The 27,128-nt window shown below is 55.2% G+C and overlaps 1 protein-coding gene across 1 annotated transcript in view; it reads left to right on the plus strand.

Annotated features, from left to right (window-relative positions):
- Window positions 1-16,644: 16,644 nt before the first annotated feature.
- The window catches only part of Cdh22 (cadherin 22), a 127,172-nt gene continuing 116,688 nt past the window's right edge, over window positions 16,645-27,128 (plus strand). The window contains exon 1 of the mRNA XM_076571168.1: window positions 16,645-16,937. The gene's annotated coding sequence lies outside the window, so the exon portion shown is untranslated. The remainder of the gene's footprint in view (window positions 16,938-27,128) is intronic.

Here is a 27,128-nt window from a genome sequence, read left to right on the forward strand (position 1 = left end):
GCTCAAGGTTTTTAGGTTTTTTGTTTGTTTCTTTGTTTGTTTTTCTTTTTTAAAGATTTTTCTGTTAAAATATTTAAACTTCTGAACCCTTAAGGAGAAGTATTTATAAGGATTTAGGAGAAGATAAAGCAGATAAAAGCTTAGTAGCCTTAATATACAAAGAGCTTTTGCTAGTCAATAAGAGAAAGTAAATTTAAAAATAGACAAAACATATGAGCAGAAGATGCCAGTCTAAAGCGCTGATGGCAGAGCTTCCGGTTTCTGAGGAGTCTGAGGGCATTAAAACTGTCATGACTTGTTAAATAAGCGCTTATTTATTATTAAAAGGTCCATTTATAGAGTGGGTCACTCACAACTGCTTGTTAAACACTTTTAGTGCTGGGCGGCACTTATTTACAGTTACAACCATAGAAAAAGGTGGCCAATTGCGAGAGCCACAGACCTGTTGTGAGACCTACTTCCTGTCTCTTCTCCAGGCTACCGTCATGGTCCCTCAACTCCAAGTGGAACAGCTTCACAATCCAGTAGTCCCCGCAGCCTGGATGAGGCCACTAGGGACATCAGGAGGTCTGGACCACCTTGGTTCTGTCTCTGACTGCTGGTGACCCCTGCCTCATCTATAGGTTTCAGAGTTTTCACGTGCAAAATAAGTAGGTTGGTATATGACATCCTGGGTACCTCACACACCACTGTGACATCCAAAGTCCCTTCAATACCATGTGACATCCCAGATGCCTCATGTCAAGAAGCCATTGTACAAGGTGGAGAACGGGGAGAGACTTGTCAGGGACCGTCTTCCCCTTCTACAGTGAGGCAACCAGCTGAGCTTTAACCAATGGAGGTTCAAGTACAGACCCTCACCTCACCCCACCCCACCCCACCCCACCCATCCCTACCTCCCTTCCTGACCCAAGACTAAGATTTCACTCTGTGTGTGGAAAGTCGGGCCCCAAGAGCATCAGGACTTCTGGAAAACTGGTCATCTAGCAGGTAGGTGCCCGAGCCCAGGACACTGGCCCCCTCTTGCTCCCTGGAGGAGAAGTGGGGGCTGGAGCCAAACCAGTTGTGCCCTCTGTTATCATTCCCAAGGCTTAGCCTCCTGGACTCCTGGGGCCCCACCCCCTTGGGTGGGCAGGAAGTCCTGGCTGCCCAGTGGGGATCCTCCAGTTGGAACTGGGAGGCGGGGAATGAGGGTGTGTCCCTCAGCTCTTCTCTGAAGGCCGCTGTGGCTGACACATTCTTGTCCCTTTGGGCAGGTAAAGCATGATTCTATCAGGAGGAGGCTGTCCATATGCTTCACAGCCTTTATCTACGGCTGCTCTTCGGCAGCCCAGCGGCAGCCTCATATGCCCCATGATGGCAGGAAGAAGAGCAGGGTGTAGGGCCAATTCTGCCACTCGCTGTGTGACTCCGGGCCAGCAGGTCACCTCCAAGGCCCTCAGCAGCAGGACTGTTGTGAGGGGCCAGTGGGATGATGAATTAAAGGTATTAGCAGAGGCCCAGGACCAGCAGAGGCGGGCAAGGAGTAGCGACTGAAGCTATCTGAAAAATGGGATTAATAACACCTACCGTAGGCTTCTCGGAAGGGTAATGGTATAATGCATCTGAAAGGCACCACAAAATAGCAGGGGCTCATTTAGTGGCCGCCCTGGGCCCAGACCAACAAAGGCTGTGGTGGCTCTGAGGGCAAGGGGGTCCATCCTGGCGGCCCAAGTGTTCACGACAGGCGTGACTCCTCATCAGCTCCCACCTGGCACCCGGCCTGGGGACACGGTCCAAGCTGGGGCTACAGTGTCCTGGATGGGGGGAGCTTGGAGCTCGGGGAGGGGATGCAGTGATCGATACTAAGCCAATCTCCTCCAAGATTACCCCGGCCTCTGGATCCAGCGGTAAAGAAAATCACTGGGCACACCAGGGAGATGTGAAAAATGCCGTAGATTACAGTTTGGGATGTTCCAAGTGAGAATAAGTGAGTCTGCGATTGTTTGCTGCAGTAAATAATTCATCCACTTTAAATTTCCTTCTTTCTCGCCAGCTCCCTCCCCTCCCACCATCTCTTTCTAAGTCCACTCTTTCCAGGACTCCCACCCCTGCCTCTGTCCGGGGCACCTCAAAGCCAGCAAGGAACCCATCATGCAAATGTTTTGAATCTGCTAATGACACTAATCGTCTTTCGCTGCTAATTAGTAATGCTGCCAAAGAAAGTTCTTTGATAATGAGGCCAAGGACCACCCAGGCAGGGCAGCCTACTTAGGGCTGTGTGGGAAAGGTTGTGACTGCGCTGGAAGCCAGATGTCACCAGCGGACACTTCTCCAGTCCCTGGTTGAGAGCACAGATCAACTGTAAGACAGTTCTGAGAGCACAGTCTCTGAAAAGGCTGATGGGAAGCATCCAAAGAGCACGGAGGCGGAGCATCCATGCACCTAAGAGCACCCAGAGGGAGCATCCATGCACCTAAGAGCACCCAAAGGGGGCATCCATGCACCTAAGGAACACTCGGGGGGCACCCATGCAACTAAGGAGCACTCAGGGACAGGGGCACCCATGCACCTAAGGAGCACTCAAGGGCATCCATGCACCCAAGGAGCACTCAGGGGGCATCCATGCACCTAAGGAACACTCGGGGGGCACCCATGCACCTAAGGAACACTGGGGGGGCACCCATGCACCTAAGGAACACTGGGGGGGGGCACCCATGCACCTAAGGAACACTGGGGGGGGCACCCATGCACCTAAGGAACACTGGGGGGGGCACCCATGCACCCAAGGAGCACTCAGGGGGCATCCATGTACCCAAGGAGCACTCAGGGGCATCCATGAACCCAAGGAACACTCAGGGGCATCCATGCACCTAAGGAGCACTCAGGGGATATCCATGAACCTAAGGAGCACTCAGGGGACATCCATGCACCTAAGGAGCACTCGGGGGGCATCCATGGTGTATCTTATCTGTGCACAGGAGCTGGGTCTCAGCAGATGGTCAGTTAACAGTCTGTACTCTACTCCAACCTCTAGAAACCTACAGCTTCTGGAGGGAGATGAATTATAATAATCTCTCTCTGTCTCTCTGTCTCTGTCTCTCCTCCCTCCATTCCTCCTTCCCTCCTTTCCTTTCTTTTTTTCAGTGCTGAGCCCCCCACATAATTCTAGGCAAAGTGTTATGCCAGGACACTATACAGGTTTCGTGTGTGTATGTATGTATGTATGTATGTATGTATGTATGTATGTATGTATGTATGTATGTATTTTATGTGTGTGTAGGTGAGTGCATGCCATGACACACATGTGGAGGTCAGAGGTCAACTTTCCAGAGTCTGTTCTCTCCTCCCACCATGTGGGTCCTAGGGACTGACCTCAGTCATCAGACTTGACCACAAATGCCCTTACCCACTCAGCCCTTTTGCCCCCTGGTTTCTGTAGACAGCCTCTCACTATGTAGCCCGATCTAGCCTTCAACTTTCGGTCCTTCTCTGCCTGCCTCTCAAACGATGGCATCCCAGGCCTGCACTGCCACGCACAGCAACAACCAACACTTCTTAAACACGTACTTTGTGACAGGCACTTAACAACTTAAGCACTTCACTTCAAACCGCGCCGAGACAGCACTTTTTTCTTTAGGGTTTTTTGTTTGTTATTGTTTGCTTTTAATTTTTTTCAGGTACTTTTTTCCATCTCCATTTTGAAGGTAAGAAATCCAAAGCACCCAAAGATCAAACAACTTTTCCCTGTCTGTTATAAGGTCACCAGGCCACCATAATTTCACCATGGCAGAACCAGGATGGCACCTCAGGCTGCCCGAACCTAGGGCCCATTTGTTTTAACCATAAAAACCTAGCAGAGAAGTAAAAAGCCTTTCATTCATCAGGAGCCCTGCTACAAGAAGAGGCTGGTAAGGTTGGTGGAGAACTGAAGAAGTTTGACATGAAGTCTCTTGTGGTGAAGGCCAGCTTCCTGGAAGAGATGAGCTCTCAAGGGGCTTTGAGGGATACATAGGTGTTAGCTGAGGGAGAAGCAAAGATCTCCCAAAAGAACAGGGCAGAATGAGCCAAAAGACGACGTTGGTCTCAGTGTTGGAAGGCGAGGGTGAGGCGGGGGTTCTGGGAGACAGAGAAAAGGCAGGAAGCTACACGAAGGGTCAGGAGCTATGCAGGTACAGCAGGGTACCTGAGTCCAGGAGGCTCCCCCAGGCCACACGCTGTAGAGGAATGAAGACAAAAGAATCTACTGCTGGTGACAATCCAGAAAAGCAAGGGCTGAGCTCAGGGTAGCCAAGGCTGGGATAGGAGAGGAGACAAGCCCAAGAGTGATTTGGAAGGGCAGTGGAGTGGTGGGGTGGATGGGATGAGGGAGGGGGCAGTGGAGTGGTGGATGGGATGATGGAGAGGCATTGGGCTAGTGGATGGGATGATGGAGTGGCACTGGGCTAGTGGATGGGATGATGGAGAGGCATTGGGCTAGTGGATGGGATGATGGAGAGGCACTGGGCTGGTGGATGGGATGATGGAGAGAGAAGTGGGTTGGTGGGGTGGATGGGATGTGGATGAGGAGTAGATGTGATGATGGAGGGAGGAGGCCATACTCCTCCCAGCATAGAGCACCATGTCAGGTGTCCTATGGTGGGGCCTAGCCTGCGAGTTTAATCCCAGCTGGTGCTGCAGGGGTCCCAGCTGCCAGGAGCTGATAAGACAAGAAGTACCCATGCCCGAACTGGCCCCTGGCCAGCTGCTTCTCCCAAGCATCTAACATCCAGCTTCATTCCCTTGGCTAAATGATGCTCTGCTCTCTGATGCGGACATCACAGGAGGCTGGGACTCAGGCAGAGACTCAAATAACATATCACTGAGGTTAAGGTGCAGCTTCCCAGGGTTTCCCTGGGCAGAATGCATTGTTTTGTTCCTTTGTGGTCTCCTAGTACCTGGCGTGTGTTAAAGCCCTGATCATCCTGGAGGGGCTTTCACTGTGTCTCCCAAATGACCCTAGATGGTCCCAAAGGCAAAGCCATGTGCATTCTTTGGGTGCATGCGTTCTTGCTGGCCTGCTGGACTTGTGTGAATGTAGTTTTGCATTATTTATTTATGTGTGTCCGTGCATGTGTGCATGCCACAGGGCGGATGTGGAGGTGAGAAGCTGACATACAGGAGTCTATTATCTCCTTCTTCCCTGTGGGCCCTGGGAATGGAGCTTAGGTTGTCAGGCACATTCACCTTCGAAGCCACCCCACCAGCCCTGAGTGCACTTTGAAAATGTACATCTCTCCTCCTACGCTGTGAGCCTTCTGAAGGTGGTCTCGTCTTTGTTTTACTTGACTCATCATACAGTAGCATTGACTTTATTTTTTTTTAGTGCCCTCAGCCCTATAAATTTGAACACACATCTAGCTTTCCGCGACCCTCTTATGATCACACTTTCAATATACAAATGGTATTATGCTGTGGAGACCCGTTGGTTTCATTCCTTTGATCGCATGCTTCAAAGATGCACCCTCGGCTCGTGCTGCGCGGTGCCTATTATTCTAAGCACTACCAGGACAGGCCCAGTGTGTGTCCCCCATGGCTCCCCTGCTTGTCACTCACCCGGGTGCCAGTCACTTCAACCTCACCCCACCCCCAGCACCGTGTTGGGATAGCCATCCTCAGATTTGTCCTTCACGAGGCACGCTAAGAAGTGTAGTGAGATTTATAAATCTCACTGAGATTTAAAGCAGAATGTTTGGGGTTAGTCAACAATTCTTTCTAAATCTCCAACCATTGTGGAGAACAATCCCAGTAGGTGACACAGAGCTGGCAGGCAGCGCCAGGGCTGCCTGTGCTGGCTGTCAGATGGGAACATGTGTCTGCATCTACTGTGATGGGCAAATGGCTGCTTAGCTGTCTTGACCTCCTGAAGGCTCAACCTACCTCCCCATGCTAGCTCCTTCCCTAGCTCTAGACTCTCTCCGGCATCTTACAAGCCAAAGGTGGCTCTGCATGGCTTTTGGTGCCCGTAACAAACCCTCACACATTTTGAGGGTCATGCTTGTCGATGACCTTCTATAGGGAATGGCTCCTGGGACTGGAGTTCCCCTCTAGGGGACATAGTTTCTCCATTCACTAATTCCCACAGCACATGATGGGGGCATCACTTATTTACTCTGTCTCTGTGTGTGTGCATGTGTGCATGTGTGCGAGTGTGTGTGTGTGTGTGTGTGTGTGTGCGCGCGCGCGCGCGCGCGTGCGCGCGCGCGCACATGTGTAAGCCAGAGGAGAACCTCCAGTGTTCTTCAGTCATCAACCACCTTTATTTTGAGACAGGGTCTCTCATTGGCCTGGAACTCATTCATTAGGCTAGGCCGGCTAACTGGCTGGCCAATGAGTCCCAGTACCTAAGGACCACGTGCCACCATGCTCGGCTTTTTTATGTGAGTTCTGGGGACTGAACTCAGGTCCTCCCTCTCACAAGGCAAGCACCTTACCGAATGAATCATCTCTCTGGTCCTCATGTGTTTACTGAGACGAGGTCTTGCTATACGGCCCAGGCTGGCCTCAAACTTATGATCCTCATGCCTCAGCTTCTTAAGGAGCAGGGATAACAGGTGTGTACTGAGCGTTTTAAAGTGCTTCCTGCCATCCCAGAGCAGGTGCCATCCTTCTCAAGGCCATCCTGGCATCCAGGAAGTGGTTTTCCCCGTCTGACAACGAAGACTCTAGACCTAGGGAATAGGGGTGACTGAGTTGGGAACAGAGCTGAAGCCCAAGAGAATCTGAAGACCAAGGTGGAGCCCTGAGCACTCCTGCTTTGGGAGTCCTCATCTGCTGTACCCCACATACAGTCAGATGGTGATCCCACCTCATCCATTTTCATGAGTGAGTTTGGAAAAGGAGCGCTGGACCACTGCTGACCAGTGCTGGGGTTTGCAGACACTTGATTAACACACATTCATTTCCATTTTGCAGTTTTCTTTCTGCATTTTGTTTTTGCTTCCCTTTACATCTTGATGTGTTCTGTGGGCCCTTAGCAACTCTCTGGAGGTTCTTGTTAGGGTCTGGGCCCTGCGGTGATGGGACCAAGTCTCCTAATCTCTTGACTGGACCCTGGGCTGTGGTGGATCTGAGCAACAGGCATCAAGAGGTCAGTCTGCCGCCCTGAGAGTCTACATTCTCAGCAGTGAAGGCTCTGTCTGGGGAGAAGGTCCTCTGGGACCTAGCTCTGGCTCTGGGGGCTCTGCACAGAGAGTCCCCAGGGGGCCACACGATGTGTGACATCGTGGAGGGGTGTGACATCGTGGGAGGAAACTAGAAATGATTGGATTTTTCCAAAGGTTGGGGAAGGTGGAGAAGGAGAGCTTGACCGCCAGGATTCATAGCTAACAGCTGTGCACCAAATCAATAATGCCAAGTAATACCTGTGTCTATTACACTCTTACGGCATGTGAGACCCATCATCTCATTCCACCTTTGAGCCATTACAGGACACGCACGGGGAAGATATGTGGAATATGGACACTCAGTGCTGTATGGGAAGAGCAATCGGAACAGCTGATACTGGAGCAGGTTCTCGGGGCCCCTGATGAACTGACCTTTAGTTTTGGGATCACGAGGAAGGGAGATAGTTGACGGTGGCCCAGAGGAAGGAGCAGGGAAGAGAATTTGCTGGGTCAGTTTACTGACCACCATGGAAGTCTTGTAGGGTTTGTTTCATTTTTATTTCCTTGAGACGGGGTCTCACATGGCTGGCCTAAGGACTCACTAGTAGGCCAGGCTGGCCTCAGTCTTACAGAGACCCACCCGCCTCTGCTTCCCGAAGACCAGGATTAACGTTGAGCGCCACCATGCACTGTGCTCTTGCAGGGTTTTGACAAGCCTTAGCATCAGTTCAGGCTTTGTATCTCCATCTTACACCAAGGAAACCGAGGTTCAGAGAACTACCACCTGTAATCCGGAAATGCTTCCTAAAATCAGGCCTGTGCTGGGCTCACACCAGAGCCTGTTCGTCACCAGCCTTTAAGGTTTAGCATTGCTATCCCCTACTTAGATAGGGCCTGTGTGTGGCAGCCTCCAGACGCAAAGGACCGGTACCGTGTGGGCAGCAGGGAAGAAAGGGTTAACTGGGTCACAGCTCAAGACTGGCATGACCTCCTTCACAGGCCTGACAAAGACTGGCACCTGCCCTGGCCTTTCATCTCCGTGGGCTCCAGGTGAGAGGAGCTAGAGCCAGGCCTGCCAGGACCCCAGCCACGTGGCTTCTCTTTGATTCCTGTGGAGTCTGCCTGCTCTGAGCCTGGAATCAAAGGCAGGCAGCCGCAGCCGCCAGTGCCCCCAGCATCCCCAGGATGGCAGCCTCCTGTTGCCCCCTCCACCTGCCTGGCCTCAAACTCTGCCCGGGAGACGGCCCTTCCTGCCAGACTCTCGGGGATAGAGCAAGGCCATAGAGAGGCTGGGGCAAGCTGGGGCTATAGGAAGAAAAGGGACAATAATATGACATAGGGTGTCCGAGACTCAACCCTGAGCAGTTTGTGGGGAAGCAGTTCTAGAAGAGGGTGGCAGAGAGAGCGAAGGTCCTGGGAAAACACAACCATGGCTTCTCCCTGTGGTGCTGGTAACCCCTGGGGTTCAGGTCTCAAGGTGAGAGCCTGTGGGGGGCCAGAAAGAAAAAACATGGAATGTAAAAGGAATTAGTCAGGAGGCAGTGACAAGCCCATTCTGAAGCAAGATGAATGGGTTTCAGTTGGCGAAAATGATTCTAATTTATAATCTGCTTCTCGCTGCCGCTCGCCAATTAATTCTCTATAGATACATAAATAGGCCGCGTGTTTGCTTTGCTTCAAACGTAATAAACATTACACTCTGTCCCCTTCTTTTGTGCCGGTTCCTGTCACGGCTTTAGTCCCCACAGCTAATTCCTCACACCTGTCTTTGCCGCTCAGGGGAGCGGGGCTGAGTGGGGAGGAAGTGCTGGGCTCCAGGAAACTCCTGGCACCAGGAGATAAATTGCGGATCCAAAGCTGCAGGCCCCCGCAGCGCAGGCTAGGAGGGTTGAGGGAGGGAGGGCGGTCGGTACAGGGGAGCCCCCCCTTACAGACTCCTATGTCGTCAACATTGGGACCAGCTTTCTCGGGAGAGAAGGAAGAAGGGAGGGAGACAGAAGCAGCCACCTGACTCTCCCATCCTCCAATCTCCCACTGGGCCACTGGGCACCACGCTCACCAGGCCACCCCTGCTTCTGACTTCTGCGCCTGCTATTTCCTCTGCCTAGAAGGCTCTTTCTCACCAAAGCCACTACCTCCTTTCTATCTCTCTGCCTGGATCATCTTCTCAGGGAGCTATTTGCCTGCTCCTCCTTCCTAAAAACTGACAGCCCTCTGCATTTCTCCCGGGGCCCTCTTCCTGCCTTAAATTTCTCTGACATGCTATTTATTTTACTAATTTATCTTGCTCACTGGCTTCCCTACAGGAAAGGAAGTCCTCGATGTCTGACACGTAGATGATCAGTAAGTGTTAGTTGAGTGAAGGAATGAATGAATGAATGAGCTAAAGAGATGGAGATGGGATGGGAAGGGAAGGGTGAAAGACATGGATGGTCCAGAGATCAAAATGACACACCACCTGAGTTCAAGCTCTTGTTTCACCCAGATGTGGGAAGGAGGCAAAAACCAAGGCATGGGTACTGGCGGACGGTGGCTGGGGACTTGTCTGGGGTAACACAGTGAGTTAGAGGCAGAGACAAGACCAGGATCCTGGGCCCGGGCTCTTCTCTGAGGCAGCGCCGGAGCAGAGCAGGAACCTGCAGCCCACAGTGCCTCCTCCAGGTAGGGAGCTCAGAAAACAGAAACTCAGAGACGGGTGTGACTTGCCTAAGGTCACACAGCCATCTGCTCCGTGAAGTAAGGAAGCAGCCGCTCTGCTGGGCAGTGCTGTAGGTGAGATTTCGGGAGTGGGCAGGACAGGAGAGATCCCTGTCCTCAAACCGCTCCCGTTCTGTAGAGAGACAAATCGGATGAGCAAGAGAGAAGTGAAAGTATCACAGAGTGAGGGGAGCACCCGAGTTAAATAAACAGGCCTCGGTGGTGGGGCCGGGGGGAAGCGGGATGGACCTCTCTACCAAGGCACCAACAGGCAGAAATACCAACAGCAGGCGATGGCTGTGTGAGCCCAGACTAGGGCTAGGTGTCCACTCTCATTGGTCCACTCCTGAGTGCATACTGACACAGCTGGACTATGGTCACTCGAGGTGAGCATCCCAGACAGGGAGGATGCATGTAGGGGAAGCGAGGAGTCCAGAGTGGACTGCATTTGAGCAGGGAGGGAGCTGGGGACTGAAGGCAGGAAGGGCAGTCTCTCTAGAAAGGTCCACAGGGGCGAGGACTGGAGCTGCGGCTGGGAAGTCCGGGCTGAGGACCTGCTCTGGAGGAGTCTGAGGGCAAGCCTCGATGGGTGTTTGTCAGTTTCACGGGAGAAATACATCCAATGGGCCACTTCCAAGGGCTTGCAAAACTGGCTTGTAAAATTCCGTGTGTGTGTGTGTGTGTGTGTGTGTGTGTGTGTGTGTGTGTGTGTGTAAAACAGTTGGCTTGGGTAAACCAGTATAAACCAGCTACTTCAAGCCTGAAGCAGCATTCATGTAGAGATGGCGTGAGAAATTACACAGGACCAAAGCCTCCTGAGTGCTAATAACTGGGGTGGGGGTGGGGGCGGTGCTCATCATGAAATGATCAGTCACCCCCCTTGTCTCCTGTAACACCCCTTCTTTTCACATGGTAGAGAATCAAGGCTAAGAGCAAGCCAGGGACCTGCCCAGAGCACAGTGAACTGGGACCATAGCCAGGACTGGGGGTGGAGCACTTCTCAGCATCCCCAGTTTCTCTCTCTGCTTCCAACCACCTGTTCTCAAGTAGCTGCGATCGCAGATGGTGATGGCCGCAGGAGGTCTGACCATCGAGGATCCTGGTACCCAGGGTCCACAAGGGAGGCAGCCAGGGCCAGGTGTCCCAGGCTGATGAAGTGCAGAGGCAAACAAGCTCCATGCCATCCGCTGCAGTTGGGTTTTGAGAGATAAATAGGAGTTTTCCAGCAAGGCTGAGTCCCAACAGAGTTCCAAGTGGTAAGAACACTGTAAAAGATCAGAGTTAGGATAAAAGCCTGAAATAGCTTGGCGTTTCCAGGATGGGAGATGCAGGAAGGAAGCCAGTAGCAACACAGGCAGCTGGAGAATGGAGAAGCAATGCCCTGCTCCTTCCTCCCCGAGTGCTGAATCGGGAATGGTGGGCTATCGGGGAACTGCAAGGAGCTATTTTTAGATGGGTGTTCCGGCTTACCAGAGCAGGTGAGGGAGGGAGACACTACACCCTTCACACATGAGGACCAGCAGCGTGGGAATCTCTGGCATCCTGGTTCCCTGGCATCCTGGCCCAGCCTTCCTACTGTTTAGTGAGTCACTCATGCCATGGTGGTCTCTCCCCGCTGTCCCCTCACTGATCCCCACCCCTTCAATAGCTGCTCTTTTTCCAGGCCAGGAACAGAACCTCATATCCGACAATCCTCAATGGTGTTTAAATTTAATGGGCCTCCCTGATTTTTTTTTTTCTGCTCAGCACCTGGGCTGGGCGCTCTGCAGCAGCCCCGGGGAGAGGCAGGTGAATAATTCAGGTTGAGAGGAGTGTTTGAAGTGTGTGTTTTGGGGGAGTGTGGGTGTCAGGGCTGTCTCAACCTGCAAGGAGGGGGTCAAGAGGGACGCTCCAGGTGCTCGGGCCCTGTTCCAGTCTGCTGGATCTTTAGGGACGTCCAGGAAAGCCTTGGGGACCCTTCCTCTCATCTCCACACGGCCACCTGCTGTGTCAGCCTCGGGGCTGAAGGCAGTGAAGAGAGCAGGCAGGAGGGGCACCTTACCCACTGGGACTCCTGACTTTGGATCTGGGTCCGGAGGGAGCGAGAAGAGGGACATAGCAAGCATGGTGGGGAGGGGGCGCAGAAGGCTGGAGCCTAGCTTGAGGCAGAAGCTGCAAAAAACTGCCAAATGGGCTGGAACCGACTCTGGACAGCTCCAAGGCAGGTGGGTTCCCGGCTGTCACCATGTCTGCTGTCCAGGGTGCTGCCGGCTCTTAAGCCAGATGGAGGTTATGGGTTCAGGCAAAAATCTCCTGCTCTAGAATGGCCCAGGGCAAGGTCCAGGCTCTTTTTCAAGTTCCACTGTTCCCCATGCCTGCCCCACACACACCTGCAAACAAAGCGCCTTTCAGCTGTCTAGCCTCGATGCGTTCCAACATTTTTATTCATCTATTCGCAAATGTTTATTGAACATCTCCTATGATCCCCTCCACAGGACATAGCAGGGAACCAAACAGATAGCTCGACCAGGTAGAGTGCAAGTCCCAACCCTGTGCCCACAAACCCCAGGAGGGAAGAAAAGGAGGGAGCCAGGCTTTAATCCCTGTTCCTCTCTTAGGTCATCGCCTTCTCTAACTCGGTTTCCCCTTCTGCAGTGCGGGACTCACCATGCTATACAGCAGATCCATTTCTATTGTTCTAGTTAGTTACAGCAAACACCTGCTCTAAGTGTCCTACACAGGCTCCTTCACTTGACCTTCACCCCAGCCTTCCAACACAGGCATTGCTAACGCCACCCTTGCTTTTCCTCTGAGGAACAGGATTAAAGCCACTTGCTCAGGGTGACAAGGTAGGATTTGAACCCAGACACTCTGACTTTGGGTTGGTGAGTTTGAACAGCATGAGGTGTTGGGGGCAACAAACCCACCCAGCTCTGCTCCCCAGGGCTCCCAAATGCCAGCTGCCAGCCTAGTCCTGCCTCGGTCCAGCTGGCAGCCCTAAGGCCTCTTCTTCCTCTACCTTGCCTGCCCCCTGCCCCACCCTGTGCTGAGCCCGGCTCTGAAGAGACATGGGGCACTAGAGCCATGGTGGGGGGGCCTCTACCCTGCCTGGGTCAAGGATCCCCTCCCAGGAGTCAGTGGGGTGTGCCCCAGTGGCTCCCCCACCCCCCTGTGGGCTGGCGGGCCCCATCCTGGCGTTGACATTTCTTTGGTTGTTCATGTCACGGCCCTTCAGTCTGCGCCGTTTTACAAATGTGCTGGCAAGATGAAAGGCGCCCAGAACAGCGACTGCAGAGCAAGTTCGGAAGAGCTTTTAACTTCCAGCTCCCAGGGACAGAGAGGGAGGGAGGAGAAGTGAAGGGGGAGTCCAGGAGGGAGGAAGGAGGGAGGGGAGGAGGGAAGGGAGCATGGAAAGGAGAGGAGGAGAGATGTGAAGGAGGAGGACGGAGGGGAAGGTAGGAAAGGGCCAGGATGAGGTCAGAGAGTCCAGTGACATGGGAGGGCGGGGGACCATGGGGACTTGAGAGCAGGGTGTCAGTGACAGAGACAGAAGACACACACACACACACACACACACACACACACACACACACACACGGGGGGGGGGCAGGATAGAGAGGACTAGGAGGAGGAAGTGGGAAGAGAGAGAGAGAGAGGGAACTAGGGAGAAGCAGACAGCCAAAGACGGAGACAGGGTGGGGGGACGTGGGGACAGGTAGAGAGGACAAGTGAGGACACACATTCAGGAAGCATCAGAGGAACACTGCTGGATAGGAAGAGACAGGCAGGATGGAGGGCGTCAGAGCAGGAGAATGTGTATGCCAAGGCAACAGGCAGACACAGGCAGGAGGACAGAAAGCCATTCCAGGGCTGTGGGTGGGGAGAACAGAGAGGCAGGTGAGCCCTGTGGGGCCTGGCTGTGGAATGGGCAATTGTAGAAGGGAGAGGAAGAACCAGGGAGAGGAAGAGCATGGACCTGAAAGCATGCGTGCATGCACGTGTGTGCTCGCACACACACACACACACACACACACACACACACACATACATACATATACACACACACACTCATATATACATACACAGACATACACACATATAAACATACACTCATATATACACACACAGACGTACACATGCACATACACACATATAAACACATACATACATACATACCCACTTTGTGACACCCACTCTAAGGCACAGCACCCTGGAGCAGACCCTCACACTGGAGCCCTGGGGGTCAGCTAAGGCTGACTTTGCCCTTCAGGAGACATTTGGCAGCATCTGGACATGGTTTTATAGTTGTCACAACTAGGAGAAGGGGGTGGTGCCACAGGGTTTAGTGGGCAGATATCAGAGACACTGCTAGGCAGGCTGCCATGCACAGGACACAGAACGGCACAGTGACAAAGGGGGATGGGCCCAAATGTCACGGGGTGGAGGTGGAAGAAGCCTGGGTTCAAAAGAGGGCGAAGGCCAGGGTCACCAATGACTGCTGTAGACGCCGTCAGCAAATCAAGCCCAGTGGGCACTCTTCTGATGGACTGTCACAAGCTCCTCCCAAAATAATCCCTAGTGCATCCCTCCATGTCCTTCATGACCTGTGTGTGGTCACCTGAGATGCGCGAGACCCACTGCCAGCCCAGAAGCAGCATGCCATACCAGTGCAGCTCAGAGGCCCGTGTAGGATCGAAGCTCAGCTTTTCCACATGCTCTGACTCTCAGCAAGTTTCATAGTTTCTCTTTGCCCCAGTTTCCCTGTGTGTAAATGTGTCATTGCTGTGTAAATCAAGTGAAATAATCTATGTAAAAATTAACCTATGTTAAATCTATGTAAATCTATGTAAAAATAGCACAGGGCTGCTCACCGCTATTGTTATGATCATCTGATCCGGGCCTCAATGCTGGGCATGCCTCCTGCATCCCGAGGTTCTCATGAGGTGGTTCTTCTTCTATCACACCACACTGCCTCTTGCTGCCCTTGCCCATACTGCAGTCAGCAGGTGTCTTGGTTTATCCACCCCAGACTGGAGAACGAGGGTAGAGGACCCAGACAGAATGCATGAATCTGCTCCCAACGTTTGCTGCCTCTGTATTCCTGATATTCCAAGAATGTGTTACCTCAGTTTCCTCATTTGTAAAACAGGACTGGTGTTGTAAAAGCAAAATCATGACAGTTGTGAGGATGGTGACGCCCTTGTGTTCCCAGAGTCCAGGGCAGTGCCTGGCATGTGCCCAGAGGAGGTTTATGGAAGGAAGATTCAAACGGCAGGGCAGGGGGCAGCCTGAAATGGGGAGGCTGCATGTTGGAAGAGGTGAGGTTTTGCTAGAGTTATGGGAAGAAGAGACTTTGTGGAGTGCCCCACGACGTGCAGTCAAAGGTGGAAGCCTCAGCAGCCCAGGCCCAAATCACCTGTGGCATGTAATTAGGTCAGACTCCTGAGAGGCCAGCACACCCACCGGCCTGGGGGGACGAGAAAGGAGGAGCCACACCTGCAACAGTGAGTCTGAGAGAGGGAGAAAGCCAAAGTGAAGAAATGCATCTGGAAGGGCCAGCCTCCGGTCTCTGAAAGCATGAAAGAGTAGGAGCTAAGAATAGAGAGGGGGAGGAGAGAGACCGGGAGAAGGGGCCCTGCAAAAGCGAGGCTTGGGAGATCAATGAAGGGAATGAACCGAGAGAAGGACTTAAGGGAGGGAACCGGCTGTCGAGGTAGAGAATAAATCTCAAAATAAATAAGAGTGATGGGGTTTAGCAGAAAGGACTGGAAATGCAGCCACCCAGAGGAGAAGCTGGTCGCCAGGGAGGAGGAGTGCTGGGGTAGACATTAGAGCGGCTGGTGGTGAGCAGGCCAGGGCCAGCTGATGTGTGGCTCCCCGGAGACCCGCAGGAGTCAGGGTCTTGGAGGGTGCTGCCACCACTTAAACTTCAGGGTCTGTTTTGCAGGCCAGGGTGCCTGTTAGGAACAGGGTGGCACAGACATACAGCTGCAGGATAGACTTCAGCCACCTACCTGGCACCCGTGCAGCCAAGAGAAAGAAAGCAGCCCAAGCAGAAAAGACACCGGGCAGTGGGCTAGCTGAATCTGGGCAAGAATGGAAAAGCCGATTTCCCAGGCGGTTCTGGGCAGTGGAAGGATTTTCTTAGACTGGAGAGAGGACACTAAGTTTAGGCTGGGCTGTCTTGGTTGCCTATTCTCTCTCTCTTTGGGGGGTGGGGGTGGGGGTGGGTAGGGGCAGGACTCCGAGGGCTTTCTCCTAAAGAGAGATGTCCGGCATGGCTCTTCCCAGGACAACTGACTTCCCACCTGCCAGCGGACTCCCAGCCCCAGAGCAGGGGTTCTGTCCACCTCAATGCACAGTGATTGTTTCTGAAGCCTCAGTCTGTGCAAAGGGCCTTTCTGGGCAGCCAGCCAGGGGTGGCCACTTGAGAGGCCCGCCCCTACCTTCGCCTGCACCCCCTTCTTTTGAAGCCTGGCTTTCAGTGTGTGTGTGTGTGTGTGTGTGTGTGTGTGTGTGTGTGTGTGTGTGTGTGTGTTAGATGCAGCTAAGTCTCTGGCCAGGGGAGTAATGGGGACAGGGTCTAGTCTGCCACCGGTGCCTCGGGGCAGCTGAGCCGCCAGGCAGGGAGGGAGCGTGCTCCCCTCCTGGGGGCGCTCCCTCCGCGCGGATCGGGGCTGGGAGGAGGAGGAGCACTCCCCCGGGGGCTTTCCCGCCGCCGGCAGCAGGGGAGACCGAGCCTCCGGACCCCGCGGGCGAGGGAGGGGCGCGGTCGGGGCGGGGGGCCGGGCTCCAAGGCTGGCTGCGGGGTCCGGCCCGGCGGCCGCCTGCGGCTCGGCTCGGCGCTGCGCAGCGCTCCTGCCCGGCGGGCGCTGCATTCTCCGAGTCTCCACCAGAGGCTGCGGGAGGAAGGAAGGGATCCGTCCCTTGCACACTTCCCCCCTAGTCAGACACGCACACTCCCTCGCTCTCTCGCTCCTCCACACACGCGCGCACTCGCCGCCGCGGCTCCCCCTCTCGCTCCCGCTCTCCCTCGGCTCCTCCAGGCGGACGCCGGGGCCGGACCTGGCCGGGATCCCGCGGATCACTGGCGTCCCGAGGCGCGGGGACCAGGGAGCATCCCGGCCGCTCCCCGAGGTAAGAGCGCGCGGCGCCCGCGGGAGGCCAGCCGATCGCCGCCGGGGGAGGCTGCGGGCCGGGAGGGCGCACGGGCCGGGGAGAGGCGGGCGCGGCGCGGGCTCCGGGGTAACGGCCCAAGCGCGCCCATCCCGCGCCCCCTCCCCGGCGGGGCGACGGGGACTTTCCCACGTCCAAACTTTCCCCGGCGCGGAGCCCAGCCCGGCCACCTCCCGGCCCCGGAGTCGCGGTCCCTGCGCCCAGAGCTCGGGGATGCCCCGCAGGCCGGGGGGTGGGGGGGTGGCGGCGCCGGGGGTGCAGGGCTGGCGCTCCGGGAGGGGTGCGGGGATAGCGAACCCAGTCTAGAAACCGGCCGGGACCCCAGGGTCCCCGCCGCCCACCCTGCGCTAACCGGGCTGGGCTTGTGGGCTGGCGGCCCCTCCCGGAGGCTCGGCGATCGGCGCGGCGGGAGCGTGTGCGCCGCGCGGGTGCGTGTGCGGGTCGGGCCGCCGAGACACGCGCGGCTGCGGCCACCCTGGGGTGGGGTGAGCCGGACAGGCTATGGGGACCCTAGCGGCCCTGCCGACGTGACCCCTGCGCCCCTTGGCCGTCGGATGACGTGCGGAGATGGAGGGGCAGCTATGCCCTCTTCCTCCGCACGCGACTCCGGGGACTCTGTCCCCGCCACGGAGAAAGACCGGGCTTCACAAGCTCACGTCCAAAGCGAGCGCCACTCGGGACTGACCCTCGAGGCCCGGGGTGTGAAGCCGGGAGGCGTGAACCGTGAGACCGTGAGGGCTGCGGGACCCTCGGTGGACACTATCCCTACCCATGTTGCCTTTGCCTGGGGACCTGACCTCACCACTCCCGCTGCGGCCTGGTCGGGTCCCTGCCCCAGCTGGGGAGTTGCGGGAGACTACCCTGTGGGGTGCCGTGGACAGAGCGCAGACAGAAACCGGAGTCCCCCGAGGTCTCCCCGAGCCGCAGGGGCACCCCCTGCTGGCGGGCACTGGAGCGCCGGTCGGCTGAAGCCAGCCGTGGCTGAAGCTTCCCACTCTCGCGCTGCTGGGAACCCCCTGCTGTCTCTCCCACTCTCCCTGGTCGCCGGCGTTGCCAGAGGGTGTGCGTTCCAGTCTTGCTTTACCAGGGCCGGAGCGCCCAGCCTGGCCAGAGGCTTGTTGGCTAGCTTTGGCTACTGCCTCTGCTGGGTGCTGCTGGAACCCGGTGCTCGCTCCCACCCTCTTCTTTCCCTACTGTCCTGAAAGCCTGTCTACTACGTGCTCTGTCCCTAGGGGTATCCCCCACGCTTGCCCACCTGTGCCCACTCTGACTCTTGTCGGAATATGGAGGCTTGGTCCATCTCATCTTTAGTGTGTCCACCTTCTTTCACCCAACCTGCCTCAGTTTCTCTCTGCCAGGTCAGGAGACACCTTCCTCCCCAAGCCAGCCTCTACTCCAGCTGGGTGCCTTGCCTTTTCCAGTGCTCCTGGAAGTCACTGCGGTCCCTTAAATACTGCTTGGGATGGGGGTGTGTGTGTCTCTGTGCTTCATTCCCAGAGCTAGTACCTCTCAGCAGGTGCTTTGCCAAGCAAGCTAGGTCTCTCTCGGCCTAAGGCACATGCCTCTGGGTCATCATGTCGGGTTCTATTTACCTGGGCTTCCCTCCTTCCCATCTTCAAGTATCGGAAGCAGGCTCGAGGTCACAAAGCAAGCACTGTCAAGAGGCAGAATGGGGACCCAGGTACCCTGATATTCAGAACTCATCAATTCTATGTTGGGTGAGTCTGAGGGAAAAGGGATCAGTTTCTTGTCCTCAGGCTATGGGCAAAGCAGGAAGACACTCGCTTCCATGCAGTGTGAGGTGTTTTAGGTAGATCCCTAGGCTCCCAGAGGAAGAAAGCCATTAAATGACTTCGACAGAGAAACAGAAATGGTAAACTGTTGTGACCCTGGGTACATGTGTGTAACGTGTGTGTGTGTGTGTGTGTGTGTGTGTGTGTGTGTGTGTGTAAGGTGGCTATGGTCTTGGTTGCTTCCCCGACAGTCTACAATTTGCACAGAGACGGGACTTCAGCCTCTGCCCCCTGGGTTCTTTGTGACCCTCATTTGCAGGGTTCTGAGGCTCCCTGTGAGGGACTGGCTAGAGCTGGGACAGGGACCTTCAACACAGCAAAGTTTGGAATAGTTTCTTTACCACACCAAATAGAGGATTTGGCCAATTAAATTTCCTCTTTTGTCTGAGTTTTCTCCCCCTTTCTTCCATCAGGAAAAACCATTGGAAATGCAGCCTCAGGTGTGTGTGTGTGAAGTGAGGAGGAATAATTCCTGTTTATGTAACTGAACCCATGCTGGGTGGCCTGGGAGGGGGTAGGAACTACTAACAGAGGAAGAGGACCCTGAGGAGAGGCTAGGCTGAGACCCCAGTTAGGACTGTACCCTCCCTCCCTGGTGAGTCAGGACAGGCAGCATCAGTTACACTTGGCTGGGAGGGGACGAGGACCTCAGTGCAGGGTCAGGAACCAAAGCCTTATTTCCCTAATGCCCCCCCCCACACAAGTGGGGGGTCCTCTCCACTAGATTTGGCTTCTCAGAGCATCCTTGAGATAGAATGCTTGCTAGGGAGGCCTCTTCTTCCTAGAGCCGTGAGTTTTGTTTCTGGTGTCTCTAAAGACATCCCAGATACTCACCATCCCCACCCCACTCTGCCTTCCGCCCGAGTCAGGACAGGCTCTAATCTTCACATTGTCATCAGGACCATGGGCGTCATCAGACTTTGTCTCTTGGGGAGTGGATGACGACAAACAGGAAAGTCACATTTGTACAATGGCTCCAGTCCATGTACATGGGAGGGAGACTGGATACTGGGAGGCAGGGGTATGGAGCAGGGAGGCTGGAAGTGTAGCTGTCTTGTGCGGTTGGGCAGGTTGTTGACTGTCTCGAGGACACTCGGTTCAGGAGGAGAGGAGGGTCTGAAATCTATTTTAAGCTCCACTCAACAAGTAAGGCGCCCTAAAGGCAACTGCATCTGCCTGAAGAAGGCACACTCTTCTCTAATTTGCAAAAGGGCTTCTGACTCGATGCTCTTGGGGCCTGGGCCTGGGCCGCTGCTTCGCCCTCAGAAGCTCCTGCTTAATTACTGCTAAGGATCTGCACAGTAGCTACTCCTTAGCTAGGGTCTCTTACAGGGGACTATACCTTCCCAAATCTGTGGGTCTGGGTCTGAGCACAGAAGGTTCCAGAGCCTGGAGTTGCTCTTTTCCTCCCCATGTCTCTGCTCAGGCCCTGCCTTTACCTGCTGTCACTTCAAGGGCTCTTCAGATCCGCCAGTCTGCTGTTTGGCTGTCTGCTTGCTGTTTGGCTCTGTTGCTGCAACCTGGGTTTGTGACTTGTGGGCTGTGTGGCTTTGGACAAGTTACTTCACCTCTCTGTTGGGTTGTTGTCGGGGGAAATGCACAAATCAGTTCCCTTAGCACTGCTCTGGGTGCTCGGGATGCCCATAACAAATCATCATTATGGTAATACTTCTCTGTTGATAATGGACTTTCCCAGCTTTGGCACAATGGCTTGGCTACCTGGGGGCTAGAATCAGGCTCCCCCTGACCTCAGGCTCCTCCTAGGCTTCTGGGTTAGTGGAAACTGGCTGGCTAAGCAGCCAGGGGCAAAGGAAGATTCTAGATTTTCACAGATTCGTTTTGTCCTAGTTTCTGCTGCCTTCTCTCCCTCGGCCCATCCCATGATTCCCACTCTGACTGGGGCGCCCTGGCTTTGACCAGTCTACACTGTGGTGGCAACCTCCTCGCCAGCCTCCAGGCCTCCAGACTGCTCCTACCTCAGTCCCTGCTGCAGTCGGAGCTTTCTGTTCTCCAGCACAGGTGGGATCGCGTCACTTGCTTGATTAAAACCCCTCCATGGCTCCCCATCGCCTACTGAATTAAGTCCAGACTCTGCACAGTGACATTCAAGGTCCTTGTAATCCGTCTGCATCCTCCTTTATCTCCCACTGTGCCTCCAACCCGACAGTCCTGCACAAGGCCAGATCTGCCCTTCCTCAGAACGCCCTGTCCAAAGAGCTTCTGAAGCCCCCATGACCCAACCCAAGGAGCATCATTCTCCTGTGTCCACTCATACACCTGTCTGTGCGGCCATCCGTCCATTCACAATCCAGGTGGAAAAAAATACATGTAAACATGTGTCTGCTAAGCATGTATGTGTGCTAGGCATTGTGTTGAGTGTGGGAGACACCGCTGTTAGTCTGAGCCGGGAGGAGGCCAGTGGTCCAGGGTGTCCAACAGACATTTAAGCAATTCCCATCACCATGGTTAGAGCTATGGGGGAGCAGCAGAGACTCAGAAAGAGTGAGGCATAAACAGGACCCTGCAGGATTGAATAATGGTCCTCCGAGGAGCGAAAATGGGGAGCGCTGGAGAGGAAGGCAGGCGTCAGGCTCGGGGTTGTGGAGGTCCCCCGAGAGGAGGGAGAACGGGGGGGGGGGGGAGCGGCAAGCCCAGCTGCCTGAAGTGAACGCCTGGAGGGTGGTGCCTGGGAGCGGGGATCACAGAAAAGCCACCTATGGGTCCCGTGGGGCTGGAGAGCCACAGGAGGCAGGAAAGTAATGGGATGGCATCTTTGAGCTGTGGGGACCCTGAGGGTTTTCAGCAAGGGAAGCACCTGGTATCATTTGCCTGAAGAAGCCTCAGCCCCAGCTGGAGGGGACAGTGGATAGGTTGGGAAGCCAGGGCTGGGGTTGCCATTGCTGGCCCTGTTCTGAGGGCTCCACGCAGGACCTGAGAGGGCTGGATGAAGGCAGAGGGTGTAGGGACGCCCATTTCTGGCACCTGAGACTGTCGGGCCATGGAGATAAGAAATATGAGGCAAGGGCTACAGAAGTGGTGGGGATCAGCTAGGGACAGGTGCACGTGAGAAGCTGGCGGGACCTGCAGGTGGGGACACCCAGAGGGACACTGCTAAAAAGTCTGGGCTTCCTTATGAGGCTGGAAGCTTGTCTGTCACGTCCCGGGAATGAAGGGGTTTGCTCCATGGCTAGTCTAAAGCATGAAGAGGTCTTGTGGGGGTCTTCATTCTCAGGACCAGGTTCTGCCTGGGGAGCCCCGTGGGACTACCAGGAGACCACCCCCCCACCCCCACCCCCCACCCACCATCTCAAACCCTAGAAGCAGGGCTTAGATTTCCACACCGGCTGCCTCATTACTGTTCTCAGCATGTCGCGTCAATGTTTCTCAGCCAGGGCCACTTTTGGTTCCCAAAGGACATCGGGTGATGTCTAGAAATGCCTGTGGGTCAAAGGCCATTACTGGCACCCAGTGGGTGAAGGCTGACACTGATGACATTACCAAACCACCTACCGCCCACAGGATGTCCCCACCCCTGGCCACCCTGCCGCCACCCAGAACTCTGCAGTACAGAGAACAGCGCAGAGACTGGGTCCCAGCCCTGGGGGAGACTCCGTGGGGGCCAGTGTGGACATTTCCTTCTGTCTCCCCGGTGTGGCGCTTGGCATGTGGCACACAGCCAGCACTGCCTTTGCTACATCGAGTGTGGGCTTGGGGAGGGGCTTAGAGCCACACAGTGTGGGAGCCAGCATACCTATGGCTCCTCCACAGGCAGACAGCCACTGAGGCTAAGGGCTGCTGCTGCCCAGTGTGTAGTTCACCAGCCCCCTCTCCTGGTCTTGTTCGTGCCTATCATTTGTTTTTCATCAGAACATGTAGATTTTGTCATTCTTTTAAATTTCATTGTTATTATTATTAGTGTGTGTGTGTGTGTGTGTGAGAGAGAGAGAGAGAGAGAGAGAGAGAGAGAGAGAGAGAGAGATGTGCTGTGTACATGTGGGCACATGTGCCATGGCATGCTTGTAGAGGACAGAAGACAGCTTTGTGGAGTCAGTTCTCTTCTTCTATCTGTACGCTGGTTCTGGGGATGGAACTCAGGTCAGCAGGCTTGAGAGGCAAGTGCCTTTATTTGCTGAGCCATCTTTCTGGCCTTGGGTTGTTTGGTTGGTTCTGACTGTCTGTTTTGAGACAGTCTCATGGGCTTCTGATCTCAAATTCACTTTGTAGTTGAGGATGACCTTGAACTTCTAATCCTCCTGAGTGCTGGGATCACAATATGAGTTACCATGCCTGGAGTCCTGCTGTTGTGAGCGTGAGTCACCATGACTGGTTTATGCAGTATTGGGGATCGAACTCAGGGCTTCCTGCATGCTAGGCAAGCACTCTACCAACTGAGCTGTTCATGTCAGTGTTTCTCAACCAGGGCCACTTTTGGTCTCTGGGTCAAATGCCATTCGTAGATGTTAATTTTTTTCCAAACACACGAGTTGCGGGTAAACAAAATGAGAAACACAATAACTTGCTGACTAAGAACCCTGACTCTGGAGCCCAGGAGACCTGAGCTTACAGCTAAGGCCTACCACCGCTCATCGGTAGGACCCTCTGCTTCCTCATCCAGGAAATCCCTTCAGTTAGCCGGCCTCCTGCGAGGATGGGAGGAGGTATAGACACAGGGCAGAGCATGGGGCTTAGCTCCTGGGGAGAGTTGATTCATGTGGGTGTGAGTGTATACAAATGCAGCTGTGTGTCTTTTTATCCATGAAAACATTTTTAATTAGCCATGATCCCACTACCCCTTGGTCACCATTTTGATGCGTGTTCTTGTTGACATAGATTGAAAATCGAAATAAACGGCATCGTGCTCTGCACGTGTGCCTCTGTAGCCTGCCTCTTTGCTGGGTAGTGTACTGTGAGCGTCTCGCCATTTCAATGAATAGACATCCACATCACCATCTTTTAATAGCCGCCCAGCCTGCCATTGTGTGGCTGTCCATAATTCACTCGGCCAGCCCCCGCGGTTGGACACTTGGGTTGCTCCCAACCTTGTGCTATTACAAACAATTCTGCTGTGAGCATCCTTGTACACACATCTTCACGCTCGTGTCCAGTGATTTCCTTGGGGACTGCTTGGACATTTTTGGCAGGAGGTACATGGCACTGACCTGATTCCTTAAGTAGAAGCCTTTAGACCCAGCAAGGCTGGAGGCCTCTGGGGAATGAGGAGGGTGCTGGGCACTGGGGAGCCACTGGGACTCTGGAAAGGCAGATTGTGATGTTCAGATGTGGCCAGCTCAGTGAGTGGTGACCGCAAAGGCCACACTTCTCCTTTGTTGTCACTGAGCATGGGGGACCAGGGTTGGGAGGCAGGCTGTGTGTTTGATGGGCAGAGTGGCAGACACCAGGCAGACGGGGACATGAGGTGGACAGGCTGAGGCAGGCTGATGGATAGGTAGCAGAGGCAGGTGGATCCAGGTCAACAGGCAGACAAGATGATGGACAGGTGACAAGCTGAGCAGGTTCGGGTGTCCAGAGAGAGGACTGTGGCTTCAGGGTGGGGCCTGCAGAGATCATGAACTGATGTACATTAGAGATTCAAGAATGGGGAGATGTAGCCTGGGCCACATAAGCAGCTGTGTGTGGGTTTATGCACTTGGAGTGGAAAGACCTTAGGGAGCAATCAGCAACTCACTGTGTAGATGGGGACTTACCCCAGAAAAAGGGGGCTGCAGTGCCCTCTTTGGTCTGGTGTCAAGTCTGTTTATTCACAGGCCCCTCTTCCGAATGAGCTTGAGGGGAACAGGGTGGAACAAGGGATGTGACTCAGTCGGTAGAGTGCCCGGCATGTATGAATCCCTGGATCTGATCCCTAGCCCCAGATAAAATTCAAGATGGTAGTGTACACTGTAATTCCAGCACTCCAGAGGTTAGAGGCAGGGGAATCAGAAGTTCAAGGTCATCCTTGGCTACGTAGTGAGTTCAAAGCCAGCCTGGACTACATGGTGAGACCTTGTCTCAGAGCAAAAAATAAACAAAGAGAGTGGGCAGAGCGGCTGCCACTGCATGGCCAAAGGGGACGGGGGAGGAAGAGCCCGTCCACTCCCAGGACACTGTGTCATCAATCACAAGGTCCTGTTGAGGGCACGGGAGCCAGACTGCCAATCACCAGCCGAGGGACCTGAGACATGTCAGTAGCCTTTGGGCTTCTGTCCTGACCTCTGAGATTTGTGGGGAGGACTGGAGCATTCACCCATGGGGAAGGTTCTAGAAGCCTTGAACACTGATACTGTAGTACTTGCACCTGTTTTACACACACACACACACACACACACACACACACACACACACACACCACAGTAGATGTGTCATAAGCACATCTCAACAAGTGGCTCACTGGACACTGATCATGGGGGACAGCCCTGGAGCTGTGTATTGAGTCCTGGCACTGCTGTGGCTGGAGAGGCTTTCAGGAGGGAGAGCTAAGTGAAGTGGCTTGGCGATGTCTGGTTGAGAGCTAGTGGTCAAGCTGGCCAGAGCACAGAGGACATAAAGGAGAGGAGAGAGCGAGGGAGGAGTTGGAAGGAAGGTTCCTCAGTTGTGGTGCTCCAGACTGAGGAATGCAGTGACAGGGAGGTACGGCAGGGGGCCGGCTAGATTTTGGGAGGAACTTAAAGGAAAGAGGACACAGAGAACAGGGCACCAGAATCACCCAGAAGACAGAGAGGGAGGATTGAATGAGGTGAGGAACAGGGACCCAGGGAAAAGCTCCAGGTGGTCACCGGGACCCGGAACAGCTTCACTACAGGAGATGCTGTAGAGAAAGGAGAGAAAATGAACAATATGGCAAGCCTGGGTATTGTGTGTGTGTGTGTGTGTGTGTGTGTGTGTGTGTGTGTGTGTGTGTGTATGTATGTATGTAAGAGAACTAGGGCTCATTAATCAAATCAGAAGAGTCTATGCTTGAGAGACTCTCAGGAAAACTGAGATTTTGCTGACATTTTTCAGCCACCCAGCACCCCACCTAATGCCATCCATCCTTTGGTCATTTTCCAACCCATCACCCACCCACCCACCTCCATTCAAATGCTGAGCTGCCCATTGCCCACCTGCTGCCTCTGCCCAGCTAACTCACTGCTGTCCACCCACTGCCGTCCACCCACTGCTGTCCACCCACTGCTGTCCACCCACTGCCGTCCACCCACTGCCGTCCACCCACTGCTGTCCATCCACTGCTGTCCACCCACTGCCGTCCACCCACTGCCGTCCACCCACTGCTGTCCACCCACCCACTGCTGTCCACCCACTGCCGTCCACCCACTGCCGTCCACCCACTGCTGTCCACCCACTGCTGTCCACCCACTGCTGTCCACCCACTGCCGTCCACCCACCCACTGCTGTCCACCCACCCACTGCTGTCCATCCACTGCTGTCCACCCACCCACTGCTGTCCACCCACTGCTGTCCACCCACCCACTGCTGTCCATCCACTGCTGTCCACCCACCCACTGCTGTCCACCCACTGCCGTCCACCCACCCACTGCTGTCCACCCACCCACTGCTGTCCACCCACTGCCGTCCACCCACTGCTGTCCACCCACTGCTGTCCACCCACCCACTGCTGTCCATCCACTGCTGTCCACCCACCCACTGCCGTCCACCCACTGCCGTCCACCCACTGCTGTCCACCCTCTGCCGTCCACCCACCCACTGCCGTCCACCCACCCACTGCCGTTCACCCACTGCCGTCCACCCACTGCCGCCCACTCACTGCCGCCCACTCACTGCCGTCCACCCACCCACTGCCGTCCACCCACTGCCGTCCACCCACTGCCGTCCACCCACTGCCGTCCACCCACCCACTGCCGTCCACCCACCCACTGCCGTCCACCCACTGCCGTCCACCCACTGCCGTCCACCCACCCACTGCTGTCCACCCACTGCCGCCCACCCACTGCCGTCCACCCACTGCTGTCCACCCACCCACTGCCGTCCACCCACCCACTGCCGTCCACCCACTGCCGTCCACCCACTGCCGCCCACTCACTGCCGTCCACCCACTGCCGTCCACCCACCCACTGCCGTCCACCCACTGCCGTCCACCCACTGCCGTCCACCCACCCACTGCTGTCCACCCACTGCCGTCCACCGACTGCCGTCCACCCACTGCCGTCCACCCACCCACTGCTGTCCACCCACCCACTGCCGTCCACCCACTGCCGTCCACCCACTGCCGCCCACTCACTGCCGTCCACCCACTGCCGTCCACCCACTGCCGTCCACCCACCCACTGCTGTCCACCCACTGCCGTCCACCCACTGCCGTCCACCCACCCACTGCCGTCCACCCACTGCCGTCCACCCACCCA

This window comes from Peromyscus maniculatus, chromosome 4 (genome assembly GCF_049852395.1).
Source record: "Peromyscus maniculatus bairdii isolate BWxNUB_F1_BW_parent chromosome 4, HU_Pman_BW_mat_3.1, whole genome shotgun sequence".
NCBI classification, from domain to species: Eukaryota; Metazoa; Chordata; class Mammalia; order Rodentia; family Cricetidae; genus Peromyscus; species Peromyscus maniculatus.